Below are 23538 nucleotides of genomic sequence, written 5' to 3' on the forward strand. Positions count from 1 at the left end.
GTTGCACACATCCAGGGCAGGAGAAGGCTCCTGAGCTGGTCAGGTGTTTCCACTGATACAATCCAAAAGCAGGACTCTAGTTGAAGGCATTTTGAGCAGAACAGGCTCTGGAGCCCAAGCAAGTCATTAGCAGTCTTTCAACTGACTTTGAAGCAGGTCTCTGAGACCCAATCTGTTTTATATGGTGGAATGTGGAAAAACAACCACTGCAGCTAATAAAAAGAAGGGGAACAAAGCAATACTCCTGTGTGCCTGCCAGCCCTGGCTTCTCCTGCCCCTTTGGTGCCTGCAACTGGCCAGACTGCACCCCTTCCCCACTTGACTCCTGTAATTTTCTGACCAATTTAAGTATGACCTGTAACTTCCCTTTTTACATCACTCATGAATTTGAATGCCTCCTAATTTTAGTTGCACCTTATAAATCCAGTGGAAGTGATTGTGTGATCATAAAACCTTGGACTGGCTCCCAGAGGAGCTACTCTGGTTGTGAGCAATACGCCTGACACCAAAAATGGATCCCTTTGGGACTAATGAGCAGGCACACACCCTGCACACTCTATACATGAGGACATACTCACGCACACCCACATGAGCTAAATCTACAACAAAACATGAAGCAGGAGGTATGAACCATGACTGCACACATGAAGCTTCCATATCATACACGTGTTTTTCCACCTCTCTCCATTTCACAGCCAGATCTCTCTGGACAACTTCACACCTTTGTAAATAAAGAGCATTTAAAAATAGCTCTCCTGAAGGCTCGCCTGAATGAAAAAGATCAGGGCTGAGGGCTGATACGGATCAGAGGAGTGGAGGGAAAAGGCACTGCCCTTCCAGCCTCGTGGCCTGCGACACACACAGAAGTGTCAGCAGTCGGTGCAGGTAGCTGGAGGCTGATGTTTATTTTGGCACCTGCCAAGGTGACTTTGTTGTTGGGATCTGGGCTTGGCCAGCAAACTGTGCTGGTAGGACAGCATCCAGACTAATGTAATAAGCCGTGTCTTGAGGGAAGCCAAAAGAAAAGACAGAAAAGACCACACACAACTTGGGGTTGGTGCCTGGATTTTACAGGAGATTGTGGGGGGTGGCTCTTTTTTTTATTGTTTTTTTTGTTTTGGTTTGTTTTTTCGTTTTAAACTACTGTCCTTATTTTTCTCCTTTTTGTGAAAATACTTAGGGACTTGGGAAAAGATTTGAGTCATTATGAAAATGTAATTCTATCTCATGATACAGCTGTAGTGAACCAGGGCAGCTAGATCTGGAGGAGTCAGCAAATCAGGCTCTCTGATTAGGAAGCAGGGAGGCCTTTGGTCAAATTTAATAGAAATAGATTTGTTATATTTGGAACATTTTATCAGAGAACATGTTGTCTCTTTAATGTTTTGTATCTGCTTGTCAGGCACTGGGACACTTCCCGCAATAAGAGCAGGCTCTCAAGAAGACTCAGAGATGTGGCTGGGTGGGGGAGAAGGAGCTGTTAAGATGATTTCTGGCTATCAGAAAACTTTGTCCAGGCTGAGAGGAAAGGTTAATGTCTACATAGTATGCGTTGCCTGTAGGAATCTCTCTCCCTCCAATAACATAGGGAAAAAAAAGCCTTTTACTTGTCTCATCTGTCAGCTAAAATCAAAGCAAAACACACCTCATGATATTTACAGGCTAGGTTTTAGACAACTGGCTAGTCTCTCTCCTCCCTGGTGAACCACTGCTATTGATTTAATGAGCTTTAATGCAGCAAATAAACAGTAAAAGTCAGCCCAGCTAAAACCATCAAAACCACTGGGAAATCCTCAGGTTTTTGCAGTGGTGTTGCCACCCTGTACAATGATGGACAGAGACTCTCTGCCAGTCCAGTTCAGGGACAAATAAGAAAAGATTTGCACAGCACTTAGCTCTAAGTGACTGTTTATGGAAAGCAGAAATAGCAAAGGAGACAGTGAGGCAGTGTAATTTTAAATTATTCCAGAAAGTTATAATTTCCCTCAATTCTTTACTCAAGAGTCTCCATCTGAAATACTTTGGACAGTTTTGGGCTCCCAGTATGAGAGAAATTTAGAGCAGGTGAAGAGGAGTCAGTAGAGAGCCTCTGAGGTGGCTGGAGGGCATGAACACAATGTTCAAGGAAGGGCAGAAGCAGGAGGTTGGGCTTGAGATGTCCACCAGCTTCAGAGCAGAAAGGGCAGGCTGGTGAACATCCTTTAATAGGAAGAATCTATCTTCCCAGACCCCAAAAATCCCGTTGGATAGATTGTGCAGGATTCCACTGGAGAACTTCCAAAAGCAGATTTTTCTTGTCTGATTCTCTTTTGGTTGTCTGTTATGACAGACCTTCATGGAGTCTATATCTCCTATGTCACGATCTTGTGTTTAGCCAGGAGCAATCTCTCTAGACTTGCCAACCACTCTGACCTCACAAACTACAGGAGGCCTCCTGTGAAAACTTCTTTGAGTAAGAAAAAAATCTGATGAGTAACTGCGACATTTCCTTAGAAAACAAAACTAAGCTAAATGTGGGAAAACAAAGTGTTTTACCTCACAATAGAGAGTATCCACTGTAAGGAGCTGCTTTGTTATCAGTTTATTTTAGAGAGCAGATGTCCAAAATGGAAAGACCTTGACAAGTTCTTCTTTATACAGTTACATCTGACAGCAGAGGTGTCAACTGAATCTTTCGGTATTTTACTCCTGAGGGGCTCCATCACCTTCAGACACAAAGCACATGACTTCTCTTGAAGTTTGGGACTTTCTCTAATCTGCAGATGCAATTGCCTGTTGGATTCTTAATACCATATATGAAGAGACAGATAGTAACAACTTTCCCTTCCTTCTCTTTCCTGTCTATTTTTATCTGAGTAGTCTGAAAAGTCCATCGCCTGGAGATATAAAAAAGGTTGGTGATAAAACTGTGTGTATTTCCATCTGTTGTTGTTTCTTGCACTCAGACATTCTGCCTGTTCAGAGTAAATTGTACATTGGCTTTACTTCTCATAAAGGACCCAAAGGACCTTGACCTTTGGCACTTACACAGGTTTTTTACTGTGGTCTTATGCACATAGATTATGCAGCCTGTGTGGAAAGGAAGTAGTTTTCTGAACCTGACTTCGGAAGTCATGAACTCCAGCGCATGGACTGGGATATAAGGAGACCCTAGGAATTTAGCATTTCCATCTCATTTTGCAACACGAGTATCCCCCTTCTGACACAAAACACCCACAGACTTAATCTACCCTTGGGTGAAATGAATTCTCTCATAACTGTAGCTTAGCCCAAATAATTGTATGTGCTATAGACACTCGACACAGTGGGGTAGATTTAATAAACCAGAGCTGTATAGACCATTCCTGTGGTTTAGCTTTAGAACCTCTCTATCGAAAACTTAGGAAATGAAGAGTTAAAAAGGAAATCCACATGTGTTTATAGCCAAATGGACTATAATGAACGTGTGAAATGAATTACCAAGAAAAGCCTTTGGTAAATTATGGTTTAAGCATAAAGGCCAGTCAAAAAAAAACAGGTTGAATGAGAAAATGAAAGACATAAAGTTCAGAGGGTGACAGTTACAGGCAGCTGACAGGCTTGTCAGAACCAGCATACTTCTTCTCTGCAGTGACTCACGGTTTTCATCTCTGTTACCATGTGTGTCCTCTCAGAAAGAGAGCAGACCACCTATGCGATGCTGAGCTTTCCCTCCATGTGCATAGAGATGTGCCCATACATTTATAATCAGAAAGCTGTGTGGTCTAGGATTTCAAGGGGGAAATAAAAGTTGGATTCAAGATCCTGAGTTTTAATCCCAGTGGTTCCCAAAGGCTCATTGCACCAAACCTGAGAAAGTCACTTGCTTGTATCTGCAATTAAGGAATATGAGACCTTTGGGGAAACATGTTTTCTAATGAGTAGATCTTTCTTGTTTCCTTGCTTATTTCTGACAACGATAATAAATACAAAATGGGTCTATTTAGATAGTCCATCTTTATGTTTCCATTCATTCACTTCTTTGTTTTCTTGCTTTGTCAAGTGGTCCAGGCTACAAGTAGGAAAATATTTTAAGAGATGCCCAGCTTCATGTACAAAACTTCTGCCTGAAGATTTGGCTGCTGGTCCTTGTGAGTCAGTCCCAGACCTTAAAACTACCACAACCACGTACCTTTACCTTACTTGCCTGACTCTCCTGAAATCAATCAGAGCTGCTTACCCAAAGTCCTGACCTCCTTGTTGTTGCTGATGGCTAAAAATTTGTGCAAGTCCCAAAAGAAGCAGGATAAAAGACATTTGTTACCCTTTCATGCTAAGGCAATCTTGTTCCCCTTAGGTGCTTTCTCTAGGCTAGTTTTGAATAGCTGAGTAATAAGAAATTTTCATCCCTGCAGATTATAAGGCTGCAGACTGATGGCATCTTCTTGTCTTGGCTTAGCAATGTAGTCAAGACAGTCCAAACTGTCTTTACATCATTTTCTTGAAACTGATGGCCTCCAGAAATGTACAGGTGGCTTCCCTGGCTGACATGCATTGCAGGCTCCTGGGCATGCTAAGCCTCATAGTATGTAAGAGTCACTGGAGGCAGAGATGGTGCCAGGCTTGTATTTGTATTGGAAAGGACAGTTGTTTCTCAGGGCACTCTTTTGTATCATGCAAAATATAAATTTCTTCAAAATTTCCAGCCATGGAAGGAAGAAAGTTTTTCCAACTGAAAACATGAAAACTTTCCATTAAATGCCAGATTGTGTGATACAAAGCACTGATGGCCCTCTGGCCACAGCTGCTTCTGTTTAGTCATAGTGTGAGCAAAAAGACACTCAAATAACACATTTGCACTGGAACAGCCCTTGCTCTAACTTGCGTTACTACAGCTGGACTCACATCAAAACCCAATGCACCGTGTGGAAAGCAATTACCCACTGCAAAATGGTGGAATGAAAAGCACTCTTCAATATCCCCTTTCTTAATGGTGCTGAACCAGATCCGGCAACCCAACAAAATACTTGAGACTCTTTCTCTCTCCCCCTCCTCCTCTTTCTTTCCCTCTTTTCCTCTGTTTTCAGCTGCATTGCAAGATCCATCAGGCATGCTAAGCTGAGAGCAATTTTACCAGAGCTTTTATCGTCCCATCCAGGTTCTTGACTGGCCTGGCAAGACTTGTGTAACTCCTTGTAAAACTGTGAGGATTCTGGTTAGGGGCCACATTGCACTAATTTACAGGATATAAACAGATATTGTGAGACCAACCATGAGATATGGGGAGGATTCAGCTAAGCTTCTTGAACAGACTCTGAGGCCCAGCTGGTGGCCAGACGTAACCCGGACACATAGTTTTGAATCTGGGAAGGGATGAGTCGGGGAGCTGTGGGAGCAAAGGTCTGCAGAACCCATGGCAGAAAAAAAACACTATGTGAAGCCTTTTATAAGAGATGAGTTGTTAGAGGTCCCCTTTCACAAAACAGGTGCTTGTTTTTCTTTCGCAAAACACATACATGAGAAAACAAATTGCTGTAGACCAAAATGACAGTCTTGTGATACAAAAGAGGGAGTTTGCTGAAACAGCTTTGCATCTTCAAGTGCGTCCAATGGTGTGCCTTATTTGGGAGATGCAGCCTGTCAAGTTCAAGTGAATTAGATCATTGATTTTCTGATGCAGGAAGCACAGCAAGATTTCCCAGCAGCCAGGAGGGTGGTTTGTTTGGGTTGGGGTTTTTTTATTATTAGAATTTATGTTTTTCCTTGCTGACAAAATTTATGTCAGAATACAATGGCATTTGTAATCCAAATAATTTATAGCCTCTTTTTTTTTCAATTGTTCTCCTTATTTTGTTTCCCACCTTCCTATGGGAAAGGACCCCACGTTTGGAGTAAAACATCTCCATTCAGTGGCTTGGGGTTTTCTTTTGCCACCTTTAATACTATATGTCACCTACTAGCAGGCTAGAAAGCTAGTGCCCTATCAAAAACCTATACCTCATGCACACCGACCCCATGAGTGCAAGAGTGTGTGCCACCCACTACAAGTGATAACCCGGGGTGGCAATTTGCAGAACACACAAACTTTTCCCCACCAGCTGGTGAGTGGACTGGTGAGTATGAAGTGGATCTGCTTTTTCTGAGCTGCTGTGGTGGCTGGTCAACATCAGGGGTATCTCCCCACTGAGAAGTGACTGTGTGATGGTTAGGCAGGGCCAGCACCAATAAAGAGTTGTGGAAGTTGCTAAAGGCATTTTAAATGAGCGGGACATGAAGAATATATCTCTGCACTCGAGAGGTGGATACTCAGCAGTTTTGGGGACAGGCACAGAGTAAAGAAGAGGAGCTGTGTCTCAAAAGCTGCCATTGAGAAGCCCTGTTGTAGTGAGTGCACAAGGACTTGGGGGAGGATTAAAAGGAGAGCCTGCTGGGAAAGCAGAAGGCGCTAGTGAGAAGAGCAGCGAACAAGCGCGCTAATTGCAAGAGCAGCAAGGAAAATATGACAGGGAAAAGAGTCAATGGGAAGCCAGAGGGGCCCCATCAGCCTGCTGCTTTGTCGGGTGCAAATGGTTTCAGCAGAGGCAGCTCGCAGCTGTAGGGAGCAGGTGCAAGGGCAGACGGATGCTGCCCTGAACCTGGGGAGAAGGCTGTAGGCAGGAAGGAAACTGGTTTTCCCAAGCTCCAAACAACAGCACGCGAAAGAGGGAGAAGAAAGGAGAGCAACATTCAGACAGAGGAGAAACAGTTCTGTCACTCTCCACTTCAGGAGCATGATGGGCAGATGAAAGATGAATTTACTTCAGCCAGTCCTGTCAGATGTTTCTGAGCTATGGGACTTATCAGCTGTCAGAACAGAAAAGAATAAGCTAAACAAAAAGCTTTCACAACCCTCATTCCCAAATCTGTGCGTCATAGTGTGCCACAAAAAATGATTTCTGGTTTTTTCTTTTTCTTTCTTTTTTTTACTCCCTCTTCTCTGCTACTACTAAATACTTTTTCCTTTCTCTCACTGGACAGCTGGAGAGAATCCAGACGGCTGCTGGTTTTGTGCCTGCACAGTGAATGCAATGTGGGGATGCTTATAGGTGGCTTTCCAAGTAGCCAAACACAATGGTAGCAAGGGGCAATGTGTGTGGGGAGCAGAGAGCTTTCTCTGGACTGAAATGGCAGAGGCAATGGCAGTGTGGGAATTCAGGACTTCCTATCTCTTCATTCTTCCTTTATCTACCTCAAAACCTTCTGCTTCTCTTCCCCTGTGCCACCTCCTTTCAAGGGCCAGCCTGTTCTGATGGGTGCCACCACACAAAGCCCGGATGTCTCTGCACAACAGTCTCCCTGTGGATTCAGCTGGTGGCTTGTTCTAATTAATTCCTTTTAAGCTGGAGTCTGGAGGTAATTGTCAGTCCAGATACTCTTGACTAGCTCAGATGAATACTCAGTACTGGGCTGGAAGAGAAGGAGGTAAAAGGAGCTCTACTGTGACAGATCAACACCCCACTGATGCCCCCAAATCAACAAGTACATTGAGTACTGAGGACTCCTGAGGACTCTTGTAATTGAATTATCTGATGATCCAGCGAAGTGTCATCTCTTCAACAGAGGCCTGGGGCAGGTTGCTGGGGAATAGGACTTGCATGGAGTTGTCCTGCCCTTGCACGGTTCATGTCTCAACAGAAAAATCTCACACAAGAACCTCTGAACCACAGGCTGCTGAGACTTTTAATCATTCCTGACTGTTCTGATAGCATTTTAAGGTTATTTTCTAGATTAGCCCTCACTGAGTGTCCAGGAGTAGCAGGGTTCAAAGAGCAGAAACACTTAACAGCTTGACCCAATGGGGAGCCTGGCTTGAAGAGAGACATCAAACCTCGCATTCTTTATCCACCAGACACAAAGGGGTAATGCTTCCTTCCAGTTTATCATGGCTTTATGGATTACTAAGCATCAGCTAAGCTACTATATCAGTCTACATCAGCAGTCTCAGTGTAATAAACACAAGGGAATGTGGTAACCTATGTAAAAGAAGGATCTCAGATAAGCTGTGTTACCCTTTGCTTGGTTCAGGCCAACAGTAAACACCCAGGTGGTTCCTTTAGCTCTGTTGATGCCTGGTAACTTGCCATGCTCTTTATCATTTGATTATGACCATCACACTCACCCTGTGGACTTGGTTGACAAGTTTCCTTCCTTGTTTTTCTCTGCATTTTGGCTGTCTTCATATCCTGTCCCTGGTTTGTTTCTGTCAATTCTTTAAACAGCTGCTGGGTTCTGCTCCAGAGGTGGCTGCATTCCAGCAGTGGGGAATGTGACTCCTGACATATGGGAGAGCTGGTGCCGTGTGTCAGGAGTTGTGAAGCTGAGAGATGTGACACATCCATGTCAGCTTGTCAGCACTGTGCAGCCCCAGAAGAGGTCCCAGTTTGGACATCCATTTTATTATCTTCATGTACTTCAGCTTGGTTTCTAGCAACAGTACCTTGTGTTCATTTCCCAGCCTTTAACTTGAGTCATGCCCTCTGAAAATCTCAGCAGTTGCCGTACACTGAATAGGCTTCACACATGAAATCCCATGCTGGAAATGACTCTCAGTCATCAACTGCAAGCAGCACCAGAGAACAGAGCTGCTGAGTGTGATACTGGTGTCAAGTATCCAAGCAGCTGGGATGCTCTTTGCTTTCCCCATGCTGTTAGGAAGGGTCATGCTGCATTTGCCACGCTGAGTTGGGTCCCCATTTTCAAAATATTTTCTGGGCTTCTCAGGAATCTCCCTTTGGCTCCCTCAGTTATTGGCAGGTGCTTCACCACATCCCTCTTCTTTCTCTCTTGTGGTCAGCTGGTGCCAATGCCCTCCACAAACAAGGGCATCTTCACCCATTCACTGCTGCCCCTTGCGTCCAGCAGGTTCCAATGTGTCTGAAGCCTCCTCTGCTTTTTTTCCCAGAACAGAAACAGGATGTTGGCTGTGCAAGAAAGCATCTGTGGGTTTGCTGTGTTCATTTTTTTCTCTGCTGTTTCACAAGCCGTCATCTGAGTTCTCATGGACCAGCAGTGCTCTGTGAGCCATCAGCTGGGAGAGTCAGAAGCAGAGAATAAAATCTATGACTCAGTTTCCCACAGCTCAATTCCTTTCATGTCATTACTGACCAGTATCAGTATCACGAACTCCAAAACTCCACAACCTACTCACACGCTGTGGACAGTGATGCTACTAGCATAGAATAACATTCCAATATGGAGAGGAAGCTGAGAACATGGCAGAAAAGCCGAAGTCACTGTATCTAGCAGAAACGCTTAACAGCTTGACCCAATGGGGAGCCTGGTTTGAAGAGAGAAATCAAACCCACTTACAGCAGAAGAACATGAATTTGTAGAGCTCCACCCTTTCCAGCTGAGAAATTTGCCACAGTCCTTTTACTTTAGCCAATATACTGTCTCTGCATCCCCTTCCCTCTAGAAGATCTCTTTTCGACAGCTGCTTAAATGGACCCTCTGCTTAGTCCTTTTTTCAAGCCATTCAGCCCAGCCTCACCAATAAAGCTCATCAATTAAGCCTCAGAGAGCATCATCTGCTTCTCCCCAGGAGTTGCATGGCCATTTCCATGGATTAATATCCCTATTCCACTGAAAAATCAGCCTACAATTAGGACAGTTAGGACACACTGTGTAGCAGACTGTCATGAAATCTGTTGCTGGCCTCAACTCAGCTTAAGGGGAGAGGAGGAAGAGGATCTTCAGCTTGGCCCACAGAACAGGTCCTCCTGCCATTCCCTAGGGCCAGGAACAGACTTTGCTCAGATGATTGCAATGCCAGGACACATAGAAGAGAAACAAGCCTCTACAGCAGGGTCAAACCAGGGTCTAAGGTCTGTATACCTGGAACATGCTCCAAATTGCTGGAAGTAGAACAAAGACCATTCTGCTAGCCAAGAAGGATTGTGATCCCCAAGCACTGGGGTGGCAACCCAGAGAAATTATGTGAAATGGGAATCCAGTCATGCAGAATGAAAGAATATAACTTCTCTTTCTTTTCAACAGAACATGTTTCCTATGCTTCACTTCTGTCCTTTAGCTGGAATAGAGCAGAACGAGGCAGCCTCTGTGTGCTTTAGCTCAGAACAATGAGGACATATGTCTTTGGGGATGAGAGAGAAATTCATGTCAAATTAAAAAGTAAAGACTGTTGGAATAGCTCAAAGTACAGCTGTAAGCCAGAGATATAAACATGTTTCCAGCCTCCAGGAACAAGGAAGGGGGCAAAACAGGCAAGCACAGAACCAGGAGTCACACATGGGCCCTCTGCACTTACATCCATCACTTACTAGTACCACTAAAACCCAGTCCACTAAACTTTTACAGCAGGAAGAGGAAAACCATGCCTAACCAGAGCCATTTCCTGAGACATTTCCACATGAGCCTCTCCTCCACCGAACCAGCAAAGACTCTTCCTTATTATTCTCACACGTTATACCTCTACAAACTCTGGTCCTTGTTTATTTCTCTCCCCTCTGTTCGTTCCCCTGCATGGTGAGTGGCAAAGCCCTAAGCTCCAAAGATAATGCTGTGCCAAGGCACTTAGACACGGCTATGTCTGGACACAGAATATTTTTCTCTGATTCTCAACAGTGTTGTCTGAATATGTCACTGCTTGCATGGAGACAGGACTTCTCAACCTCTTTATAATACAGAGCAGGGCTTTCGCTCACCCAGGGAAGCTGAGGCACAATAGAATCTACCCAAAGTGCCTCCCACAGCCCCTGAAATAGACTTTAAATCCTACTGTGATGTCAAAGTTCAAGAGAGCAACTGAAGGTTTCTGCCTTCAAGAGTTTTGGGGAACCCGAATCACATCTGAGATTGATGGTAAGGCTGATGGTTGCAGTCATGGTCATCATACCTTGCCTTGCTATTTCAAACACTCTAGAGCTGGGAGGTTATTAATGTCTCCTGAGCAGTTATATTCATGTACACAACAAGAGGCTTAACTTCAAGATGGCCACAAAGCCAAACAGAAGCACCTCTGGTACAAACAGAGACGGAAAAAATACAAAATCAGTCAGAATTAGCTGGAAGCTCTTCAGGATTAAAAGGATGAGGACAGGATTTTGCATATGACGAAAAAAACAGAGAGCAGTAGCACCTGTGTCTTATCTTAAAATTGTTTTTATACTACTGGACTGTATGCAGATGAAACACAACTCAGTATCACAAACTAGCAACAGAGATGTTCATGATACAAACACGATTATTATTACATTATACATATAGCAGTATACATACAGCAAGAACAAGAGGCTGTAACTACTAAAGGAAAAGTGTAAATTGAAACTATCAGCACAAGCCACAAGCTGCTGATCTGTGTTTCCTACAGCAGTGATGAAAACATCACTACTGGCTCACTGCTAAATACGTGCAAACGCTTGCCAGAGGTAAAGTTGGTGCTGTAGAGTACCACCTGTAGTGGTGTCAGTGCTATACAGTTTCTCTCTAGCCCAAGAAGGTATATTCCATTTCACACCAAAGGATCAGAAGATTAACTGTGTACAGCTAATGCAGAGTCTATAAGAAAATAATAAACTACGGCACAATGCTGTTCTTGTGGAGTCAAATGGCAGTAATTTCTTTGCTTGCCAGTGAAATCAATCCTACATCTACAGGACTGCTTTCCTGGGCCAGAATGCTCAAGCATGATATTAGACAACCAGAGATGTTGAGGGGCTTTTTCTTATACTAAGCCAAGACAAGGATAAATTGCAGTTTGTGCATTATTTTTCCTGGTTTGTCTTTACATTGGCTTATCAAATTGTGAACATCATCACCTGCCAGGATGGAGGAGATGTTTTCACAGACAGATCATTTAATTTATATTTCCTAGATTCATGGATTTTAGGACCACTGTGATAAACTATTCCAGTTTCCTTAGTAGTACAGATTAAAATCAAGAATGGTGTAAAATATCAATACCATTGCAAGTAGGACAAGAGCACATCTCTACAACTGCAAGAGGGCATTACAGAGGTCTAAACAAAGAAGATTGATAGGAGATGATTGTAGCTTGGCCCTTATAATGTAAGGCTGAAAGGAGACAGGCTCATAACAAAGAAAACTAAGCCCTCCACATAATTCATCACTGAACAGTTCATGTCTGACACCAGACACTGAGAAAACGGAAAGCTTGCATGGATTTAATAACTGAATGGATAGATTAATGGAAAAACAATCCATCAAGGGGGTCCTACTCACAGATACAGCACCTCTGAGCCACCAGATGCTAGTAGAGTTACCTATGATGCATCTTCCTTCACCAGGCACCCACTGTTGGCTTCTGTCAGAGAGAGGGTTTGGGGCAGCTGGACTTTTGGTTTGATATGGCTCAGTCTCTCTTATGTGGAAAGCACTGACAGGCCACACTGAATTTTCAGGACCATTCTGAGCCTGACACCAGACTTTTCATCTCTACCTGTAGGCAGTGGATCTGTCAGCATAGTCCAAGGTTATACTGAATCTGAGGCTGGGGCACCATGTGTTCCATCAGACTTGATCCCTGCTTTCCCCGAAAGTGGCTGAACAGATGCGAAGTGGGTTGAACTGGGATCATCCCCCCAGTCATTCACAAAACTACACTTCAGTGCAATGCAGACACAGCCCCTGGGACTTGTGCTCCTCTGTTTGAAGTACAAACCCTTCACATCAGTTGTCTTCTAGCCTTGGAAAAATACTTAAGGTGCTTGAGTATGAAACCAAGCGAGTCTCCCCCTTCGTCCCTGCCAGGAAGCGCTCCAGAGGGGTGAAATTTGTTTTTCTGATTAGACTTCGTGCAGCACGACCTTTGCCACCTCCAAGCCAGGTCAGCCTGATTAATGGGCTGTTGTCCCAGCACAATGAGGACCAGAGGGTGTGAGGTTGCTAGGACATTCTCCTAACAGCTTATGCAGAAGAATCACTCTTGGATTGCTCTGCACCATTAAGCAAAGAACCTGGGGGTCTTTAATTTATCAGGTGGGAAGTGAGGATAATTACTTTTCAAGCAGCCAATATACCCAACGTGCACTCACAGCGGAAGCAAAGCAGGGAAGCTGGGGGATTCAGACACTGTTTACATTCCAGTGAAACTGGATCTCAGAGCTATACACCAAAATTGGGAAGGGAGTGTCGGACTGGGATGGAGAGGAGGACAGGCTGTTATATAGAGTGACTGACAGATTAATCTAATAGTCTGGACTCTGAGGCTCCACAGGTGTTCAGACCAGTGATCAGACCAGCCAAATTTGCAGACAATAAATCCCAAACCTGCATGGGGCCATTGTGACTAATTTTGCTAGGGGCAATGTCAGGTGTGCGATAGGATACAGGGCCCCCCTTCCACACGAGGACTGAAAGGATCCAGTGAATATTGAGAGCATTTTGAAAAATTAATTTCTTGCTCCTTTCCTACCTCTCTCTGGTTTTGATATCACACTTTATTGTCAGGATCTTTGGTCATTACATAAACATAAAGAGAATCAAATCCTGAAGAGGGACAACACTTTCCCTTCTGAGCAGAAGGCTGGAATTGTTTCCTGTCACAACAGGACTGCAGTTACTGTTCATTTAACTTTCAGGAGAGGGATTGAAAGCATAAATGTTACATGATGGTCTCACCCAAGAAAAGCTTGCCTTATATCTTAGCCTGGGTCCAGGATCTCTCTGTACTCTTTTCCTAAAATGAAGCAGTCGTTTGACCAGTGACTGGTCTCTGGAACTGAGGTGGGTCAGGTGTACCCCACCTGGGAAATCATTTGGGATAAGCAAGGACAATGAGGGATGATAGATTCCTCCCAGCTGTCTGAGAAGGAGAACCAGTGAGGCTTGCTGTCATGCTCAGGAAGATAACCATTGGGAAGGAAGCAGCTGAAAAAGAGGAAATCTAAATGTGCCTCTAAATACCAAAACAGCTCCAAAGCTGACCAAGAAGTAGGAGGATCTTTGTAGGACGCATAAGAGGGTTGGAGAAAACACAAATCTTATCTGAGAGGAAAAGTGACTGAAATCTTGCTATGAATGTTGCTGATAAGCCTAGCATACAGTCTTTCCTCACATTCTATGCAACCAGAAGACACAAGACTTCATATTTTGAGTCTCTCTGTGTGACATCCCACCACTGCATAAAGGGAGCTATCACTGAGCTATCACATCCCTCTCCCCTTCTCTGTATCATCTCACAAGAGACATGTAAACATCATACCTCTTCCAGCCTTTAGGTGAAACCAACTCATCAATGATATCTTCATAATATTTAGCAGATGCTTGCACCTCTCCTGGGTTCAATAAATACATTCTGGGCTCATCTCCTATCCCTCTTAAAAGCACTACTTAAAAGAACAGAAGAGGGGAAAAAATAACCCCAGATGCAGTGCAGTGCCCTGCGGTCTCAGAGCCTTCCTCACGCTGAAATCCCCCACGAATGAAATATGTCTCACTTGGGGCAAGAGGTAAAGAAATGGTGATCTATCAGCTGCTAAAATGCGTCAGCACCAAGCAAAAGAAGGGGAGAAGCAGGCCCTGTGAGGACAGGCGGGGATCACTCAGCAGCACAGGCAGCAGTGCTAGCTGCAAAGGCGTTTACGGAGGCCATCAATCCTCCTGTTTCTAGGCCTGGGCGGCCCATCAGCTGGGATCCAGCAAGAGTTTCCTCCCCTGCATCATGCAGCACTGGTGCCAAGGACTTGAGTTATGATGCTGAGTAGTGTAGGGGAAAAGGGCTTTTTGTCTTTTGTAATATACAGTGTTGGCTCTCCATCAAAAACAGTATAACAGGCTGCACAGAGCATCAGACTGGGATGTCCAAGTCTTGAAGCAGCAGGATGGCTGCTGCAGGTGGTGACAAGACAGTTGTATATAAGCACATTGCATTTGTGTTTCCAGCTCCCTGGGAGAACAGACAGGATGATATCATTACTCCTTCTTCTGGAGTGCCAACAGAGGTCCACAGGAATCACTCCATTAAATGCCAAGGGAGGCTCTACTTCTGTGGTGGTGAAAGGAGCTCCTGATCCATGACAAAGACTGGACTGCAGGTATCCCTTTCACCCGTTGTCCTGTTTCCCCCATTTTCCAAGACTGCCCTGTGAACCAGGTGCTGTGTGTGAGGTCTTCAGGCATAGGACGAAGGCTTTGCCATGTGCTTGGCAATGCCTGGCAGCTAAAGCCGTTCTCCATGCAGAGCAGAGAGGCACTGGCTCCCCAGCACTAGAAATAGTAAAATACCACAAGCATAGTGTAGTTTCAGTAAAGAAATGTAACCACACGTGAGCAGGGGGAATTCAGCTTTCTGGTGGAAATAAAAGGGTAAAGCAATGCTCTTAAGACTAATGAAATTATCCTGGCTGTCATCAGGGCTGGCTGAAAAAAAAGGGGGCTTTTCCTGTTGATTTTGCTATTTCCTCTAGACAGTACTTATTTCCTTCATTTTCTCTAAGCTGTCACACCTTACCCTAATAATCTCAGTGGTTGCAAGGATCTCACTCTACATATTTGAAAAGGTCCATTTAGACACAGAAAACTCTGTACTTTATATGAGCAAAGTCATATGGGTAAATTGTCAGTTCTTTTAGGAATTTATATGGGCAGAAAGTCAATTTCTGGTAAAATGGTGTTAGATAGGCATCTTTAACTTCCTCAGTTTTTCTTCTTGCCTAACAGTAAACTGTCATATTTTCAGGTGATTAGAAAGAGATGGGCACCTCCTACACACACACACACAGACACACACAAACACACACACATGCAGTTTGTTAGCCTGTGAATTTAACTGAATCATGAACTTACCTGCATGTGATAAAATGGGATCCTGACTTAGGATTTTCCAGGGACCTTATCACACATCACACTCATCATTATGCTACACAAAGCTCTAGAGATTCAGCTTACTAAATCACCAGTTATCTCCATATTACCTCTGACATTTACAGATCCTGACCAGCTGCAAAGAGTTTGATTGGGTAAGGCTGCAGATAACCTCTTGCCCCTCTGTCTTCTGAATGGAGCAGCCACCTGGTCAAGGTAGAAATGTGACCTCCACAAAGGCATTGAAAATGGGCATTAACAGGGTAACATGGCACTTGACAAGTTAGGGAGAAAGACTCTTTAAAAAAGGCCTAAAATGTTTGTAGCCTAGTCAAGAGCTTTGAGCGAGCAGATGGCCTGACTGCAGCTCTACTAAGTCAGTTGAAATGGTTTCATGGCTGTGAACAACTTAAAGGAACTGTTTGCAACACCCGCCACAGTACATATGCTTAAATAACACCACTTGACCTGACGACTACACAAACAGAATCCCCTTTAGAGGACCGTCTTGTAGCACCTGTCAAAGATCCTCCTGATACTCTAATGCGAGGTCTAAGTGAAGAGATGGGGAATCTAACACCACACCCACATGCTGTCTAACCCCATAGAGAAAACACAGGCAATGTGAAATCCTTCCCAATCTGTCATCCACAACCAACCTGCCAGAAAGCAGCACGTATCTGTAAATACACTGTGGGAAGGAAAACTCATTGTTGCTATACATAAAAACGTGTTTCCATCAGGAGAGAGGACTGAAATGTGTTCAAGGCTAGTCAGAGCAAGAGGGTCTCCAAAGTACATGCTTCCTAAGAGATCTCAGTCCTTTCCACTGTAAGCACCGAGCATGGCTTGGATCAATATTGCCAGTGCAAAATGTGTTCTTCATCAATGGCACAATGTTAAGGTGAGCCTATGCTTTGCCTTGCCTCTCTGTAAGAAGGGATGTCAATCATCAGATGCTAGGATCATGATTTAACCCTCTGGAAGATAGCAATAAGATTCCTGGGGGCAGTTCATTCATGTGGGAGTTTTTCTGCATTTGTCACTGGATGGAGGTGGACTTTTGCAATAGATCATATATTTTACAACTTTACTTTCCCTGGGTAAGTGATGTTCCTGTCAGAGCAGCAGAATTTGGCAGTGCTGCTCTGAACCTCTTTCTCTCTAGCTCCACCAGTTTGATTAACAAATGCTGAGATGAAGAGTTCAGTTTCTTTCCCTAGTTATGTTCAAGGTTTAGCACAGTGGGGCTTTCTGATCACTAGAGATTTTAAGTGTTATGTAAATATCATAATACTTTATCATGTCATTGATTGCTCTTGGGGATGGTCTGGGTATTTTCAGGGTTGGATGCTACTTACAGATGTGGAGCCCTAAGTAGTGTCTACATGCAAGACATGAGACTAAGGTCCCAAGTAGTTAATGGAAATATAACATGAACTGTCAATACATGACCAGAGAACTGGTGAGATGACCAAACTTAGGTGCCTACTCTGTTTATAAAGCATACAAATATGTAGCCTAGAGAAAAGAAAGAGGGGATGTGATGTCTAGAATATCTCAAAGATCTGTGAAACAAATATATTGACTAGATAGAGAGATGGCAGCAAAAAAACTCCCACAGAAGATGAAGTACATTCCACAGAAGATGAAGTACTGTCACTGTAAGTAAGGGAAAGATGTGGCATCCTGCAAAAAGAGAACTTTGCCTATATATTTGGCCTTAGTATACTGTACCACAAAAATTGGCTGTATCATTGATCTGAAAATGCAGGACTGGCAGAGCTCACTGGGGAGAGAGTTCATTCATAGCAGAGGATGTTAAGTCATTTCTCTGAGTTAAGCAGTAATGGAAAAAGGACACCGGACTGTTTGTATGCATCCCTATGAAACATACCAGGGAAGAGATGGAAGAGATTACCCAGTTCAGACTACAGACAACTCCATCACCAAAGCTGTGAGACCAAGCCTGTGATCTGGGCCTAGGAAGGTGATCTACCCTTCCTTTCTCAAGGCTCCCCACTGCAATGGAAGAAAGCCATTTCCTTTTAAAGTTTCTCTGCCTGGTCTATGAATTAAGGCACTGTTCTCCAGGGATATCCATCTGGAATGCATCTGACATATTTCTCCAGTGTTGCATTTGGCTCATGGGAATTGCTGTCCTCCCAAATAAGATCAGGGGTCCATCTACCCCATCTGCCTGTCTCCATAAACAGACAACACCAGATGCTGGAGGTGAAGCTGCAGGAAACCCCTGTGGTCAGGAGTTATAGGATATCCTACCTAGGGAGACATTTTCCTTCAAAAATCCTATAGCTGAATGTTAACGAATGGGCAGGAACGTGAGGTTTCTGCCTTCTCTAAGAATATGTGCCTGTGCGTGAACACAAGAAGTTACTATTTATGGGTTACTCTCCCTCAGCTGAGCTGCTGTAAATAACCATATATGCCAATAGCCTGCTCCTGCTGAGAGAGAATATGTGTTCGCTTAAAACTCAATGAACTCCTGGTTCAACCCTGACTCTTCCTAAAGAAATAAACTGCAATAAAATAAGAGTTTGGCTCATGTTTGATCCATCTGAACACACCCCACTGTTCTTGAATCAAGTATGAATTGAAGCAAGATCATACTGGAATTGCACAGCAAGTGAAACTGTGAGAGCTGGCTGTGTTAGGTGCAGTGCTTTCACAACAGGACATAAATCTTCTCTTGAGAGCAGGAGGACAAAGGGAAGTTAAAAAGAAAAGGAAAAACAAGGTGATGTTCTTATTTTCTATGAAGAACCCAGACAGAAAATGCAAGCTTGAAGTCTTGACATGATGTGCTTAGGTTCATATTTTTGTTTTACAGAGTGAAAAAAATAATAAAAGCCTCACATTCCACAGCAGCAAGTCAGGACAAAGAGGAGACTGAAACCATGTCTGCAGGAGGAGAAACTGCAAAGATGCAAGACAGTTACCAAGTGAGAAAAGGAGCCAGCACTGTGGGAGTGTGAGCTGTAGCTCCGGGGCTGACTACTGGGAGACTGAGAGTAACCTTCCCGTACAGGCCTGATCCACAGAGCAATGTGGGTGCCTGAACCCAGGAGTTCCCACTAACTCCTTCCTCTGAAAAGGAGTTGACTGAAAATAATCTCTAGGAAACAGAGGGAAAACGCACCTTCTGCAACTCCATGAATTTCACATTGGATGATGTGGAAATCATTCTACAAGACTCATCAAACTGTGTTTGATTGTTTGCATCTACTATAAGGCATTGAATGTCTGAAATCATGTCAGCAGCAATGAGAGCAATGGCTAGAGTTCCAGAAGGAGAGGTGTTACATACATGATGGATGAGAAAGGGTTAGGTCTGATACAGTGCTCTTGGACTTGATCACAATTATCTACCTTGTGCCAGTTCTGATCAGGCAAAACCAAACACAACTCTGTGGCTTTTCAGGTGTCAGCAAGCATCCTATCCTTGGCACCACTGGATGGAGTCAGGCTAGCTTAGCCAGTAGGTAATGCGTAGCTAAGCAGGTCATTTGGCAGACACGATGACTGCTGAATCCTGGGGTTCCTATGGCTTTGTGCCTCATGAGTCATCACCCATCCCAATTAGCTGGTATTAGAAAAGACTGAGCTTTCTCCAGAAATAGGAAGTGAAAGAGTTTCCCTTTTCAGCCAATTTTTCATCTCATAATACGATTCAATACAGATGAGATGGTCAAGCATTGAAACAGGCTGCCCAGAGAGGTGATGGAGTCATCATCCCTGGAGGTATTTAAAAGATGTGTAGATGTGGTGCTTGGGTACATGGTTTACTGGTAAACATGGCGGTGCTGTATTAATGGTTGGACTTAATGATATTAGAGGTCTTCTCCAGCCTTGAGGATTCAATGTTATGGGGGAAGAAAGACAAAGCCACACAGTGTAGTCTTGTTGCTTTAGGAACCAGGGTGAACAAGACAACAGCCCTCCTTGAAATTACTGCCTCTGAGAAATCACCCACTCCTGGTCTGCAACTGAGACAGAGCCAATGCTGCCAACCTCTGCCAGACAAACCCTCTGGCCTGCTCTTAGGGAATCCTAGATTTACACATATCCAGCCTCTCCCAGCAGCTTGTAAAGTTTCAGTGTTATCCTGCCCACCTGAAGAAGAAAACATAAGATTGAACAGAATAAGGCCCTGAGCAACTTGACCTAACTTTGAAGTGAGCCCTGTTTTGAGCAGTAGTTTGGATTAGAGTCCTCCTGAAGTGCCTTTTAACCTAAACTGTCCCAATATAGACAAAGCACCTCCAAGGGGACAACCACTGCTGGAGATGTGTCGCAAGATTCCTTCTGTTGGGATGCAATCAGGCATTGATATGATGTGCCTCCACAGCAATGCGCTGGTTTGATTGCTGAAAGACAGCTGCCTCCAGCAAAGGTGGAAAAGGCAGTCTCCATTTATTTGGTTTATTTAATCCTCCCAAAACTTGTGCCAATCAACACAAAAGAGCTTCTCTCAGCAGGGGTAGGGGGGGAAAAAAATTACTTAGCCCTCATTCAAGGAGCTAATCGTCTTGTCAGCCTAACACTTGAAGCTCCTGAGGACTACCTTGTACTCATCTCTCCTCTTGCATTTCAGCTTCTGGATTTCTCTTTTCCCTCCTCTCCCATTACAACAGTCTTTGAGCCAGTCCTGGCATCTCTCTCCCTCTTGTGCAATGTTTGCCTACTACATGATCCGCTTTCCAGCAAGAAGTTTCTCCTGCAGTAATGAAAGCTGACAGCAAACAGGGACCAAGGCTCTTTTTCTGCAGAAATGCACACACCTCGCAGATTCCTACATGCTTCTTGCTGTTGGCCATAATAAATTCTCCTGGCAGTCATAAGCAGAATTAATGTACGTTTGAGTCCCCAGCTGGGGGGGCTGATGGCACAGTAGATAAAACAAAAACAACTATTGTATTTCCAAAACAGCACTGGGGGAGATGTCTTTTCATGTGACACCACATCGTAAGAAATCACATGGATTTTCTCTAATGTGAAGCTTCAGGGGATTATTGTGTGAAACAGAGAGGCAATGGCTTTCTACAGCTCTGCATCTGAGTCATTTCCAATTGTCCATGCTCTCACACGTATCAAAGGCTAAATCTAGAAAAATCTAGGCAGGATACAAGGCATTCAGGAAGGAGATATTTCCAGAATAAGATCTAATAGGTATCTGAGACCCCACAGCACAGAGCTTACTAGGTAAATCCAGCGATGTCCAAGATTGCTTTATGCCCTCTGCACTTATTGCAGAGTTGGGATGCAGAGGCAGGGATGTATGTTCCTCTGCCTTTCCTTTCTCCTTCCAGCCAGGATAATGAACTGAGCTCCCACAACACACTCCCTTCCAAGAGACTCCACAAACATTTTCAATAGCAACCCTCTCCTCCCTGCTGGATACCATCTCATGTTGGTGAAACATGGTGGGTGTTTAAACAGTCTTGACCTCATAGAGCAGATTAACCCAAGGGGTCAGAAGCACTTCCTCCAGCCAAAGAAGAAGGAAGTCTTTGGGAAGAGCAGCATGCAGTTAACCAGGCAGTAATAAGGTAAAGGCAACAGAAGCCTTTCCTGAAAGACTTTTCCACAATACTTTTACTGACTGAAAGGAGACTGTGTCCCTTTGCTACATATAGGTATGTGCCTCTAAGCAAATATCCATCTCTCTCATCCACTGCATGAACAGCTGAGTCTGCACGGTAGGAGGCCCTACCAACACAGACTGCAGAGCTCTCAGTGCTGCAGTGAGCTGTTGAGTACTCATCTGCATGAATTAGATGCAGAAAAACAATAAACCAAGTTCAGAGTTCCTGGAGCTAGCTCCTGTTCACTATCCAGATGAAGACTTGACTGCTTTCCTTGCAATCTACACTGCAAAAATTTATTCACTGGGATGCTCAGGCCATTTGCATTGCTGTACACTGTGCTACAACACTCCTGGGAGACAGCATCTTCTCTTTTCCAAACCACTAGGCTAGCAATGCATTGACCTACAAGACAGTCCAGACAGGCAAATCTAGCACTTGTCTCTAGTAGATTTTAGGGGAGCGATGGCAAAATGTCACCAAACACCCAGGGTCTAAATGAGTTGTGCACTAAGCAGATCAAGTGAGAGACTATCTTTGCACTGAAAATATTATAACAGTACAGAGAGGTTAATTTAATGAAAAGATGGAGGTATTTCCCCAAGGGAAATGCCTAGCTGTAGGAGCAGTGGTGAGGGCAGGTTTTGGAGATACCTGTCTCTCTCATTAGCTTGAACCTCAGAGGTCTATTTCAACCTCACCTATCCTACAATTCTATAAGGAGTCCACACTACTGGCTTAGGTTAGGCACTTGGTTTGTAGACAGCAAATCCCATGGCTAAGTGACTTTCCTGAGCTCCAGTGAGGTTCCTGGCTGAATCATGCACTGGATCCCCGTTCTTCATATCTAAGTCTATCCATCCCTCCCATCACCTGAATTTGTTGGTTTTGTCAAAGCTTCCTGAAAATGAACAAAACTGCAGCATTCAAAGCTCTGTCTCTTTAAGCTCCACAGTTTTCCCAAAGGACAAAAGTCAGTCCCACACAAATGGCTAGTACCAGCGGTTAAATGGTTTTCTGAACTTCTGCTAGTTCCATCTTCATGTCTGACTTCCATCTCCAAAAACTGAGCTTACACAGGTTTGTGTTTCTGCTCACAGTGCCAACATTTTGCCCTTCTTCTTTTGTTCAAAACTGCTGGAAAAGGAAGACTGTTTCTTCATCGGTTATTTGAAACCTTGGTGATTATATTTTTCATTTCACAAGAGAATGGAAGGGGTGGGAATTAGACACTGCCTATAGCAAACTAGCAGTATTTCAAACTACCTCTGCAATGACAGAGTTTACAAACTTCCATAATCTGCTCATGAAAGAACACACTGACAGTGAACTTATTTCTTCCAATATAATTTGCTAGCTTTGACCTTAGACCTTCCTTCTGGTTTGGGATATTGGCTGAAATCTTGCTGTTGGGATTAATATCTCTCTCTCTAACTGAACTCTGGAAGGGAAAACAAGGTTTGCCTTACAGGGAATTAAGAAAAGTTTTGCAAAACACCCAGAAAACAACTAATGAGCCTTTTCCCTATGCACAGCAGTGTCACTGAAATAGAGATATGTCACATGATGACTCAGACCCAAAAGGAGTAGGGAGCATGAAGCACTTTTCCTGTTGGAATCAGTTTTCTCATTTCTATATTTTATCAGTTTGGCTGGGAGAGGAGAATGGGAAGCACAAGTGGTGTGTCTGTAGCCACAGAGTGACTCAGTCCTGGATCTGAGACTACGAATGCCCCCTCTTCTCTTAGCCTCCTGTCTTACTCAGTCAAGGCCACAAAATGTCCTTAGGCTGCTGACAGTTCCTCAACAGCTGAGCCGTAGTTTATTCCTATAGGCTTTTATGGCTACATATATCATCCTGAGACAATTTAATCTCTAAGTATCATCAAGTTTATTTTCTTTGATCTGACAAATCCAACCTCTTTTTTTTCTTTTCTTTTCAACAGTCTCTGTGGTTAATCTTTTGCCCGCTGCAATGTTGTTTCTCTGCAACTGTAGCAAGTCAGGGACCTCAGCTGCTGACTCTGCAAACATTGTTCTTAATCACTATTTTATGTGTTTTCATCCATAATGACAGCCAAAAATCCATGAGCAGAGATCCTGTTCCATCATATGAGTTACCTGACTTTGGATAGTTTGACCGAAAAAAACT

The sequence above is a fragment of the Manacus vitellinus genome, unplaced genomic scaffold, assembly GCF_001715985.3.
Source record: "Manacus vitellinus isolate BGI_N305 unplaced genomic scaffold, ASM171598v3 scaffold_22_pilon, whole genome shotgun sequence".
In the NCBI taxonomy this organism is placed as follows: domain Eukaryota; kingdom Metazoa; phylum Chordata; class Aves; order Passeriformes; family Pipridae; genus Manacus; species Manacus vitellinus.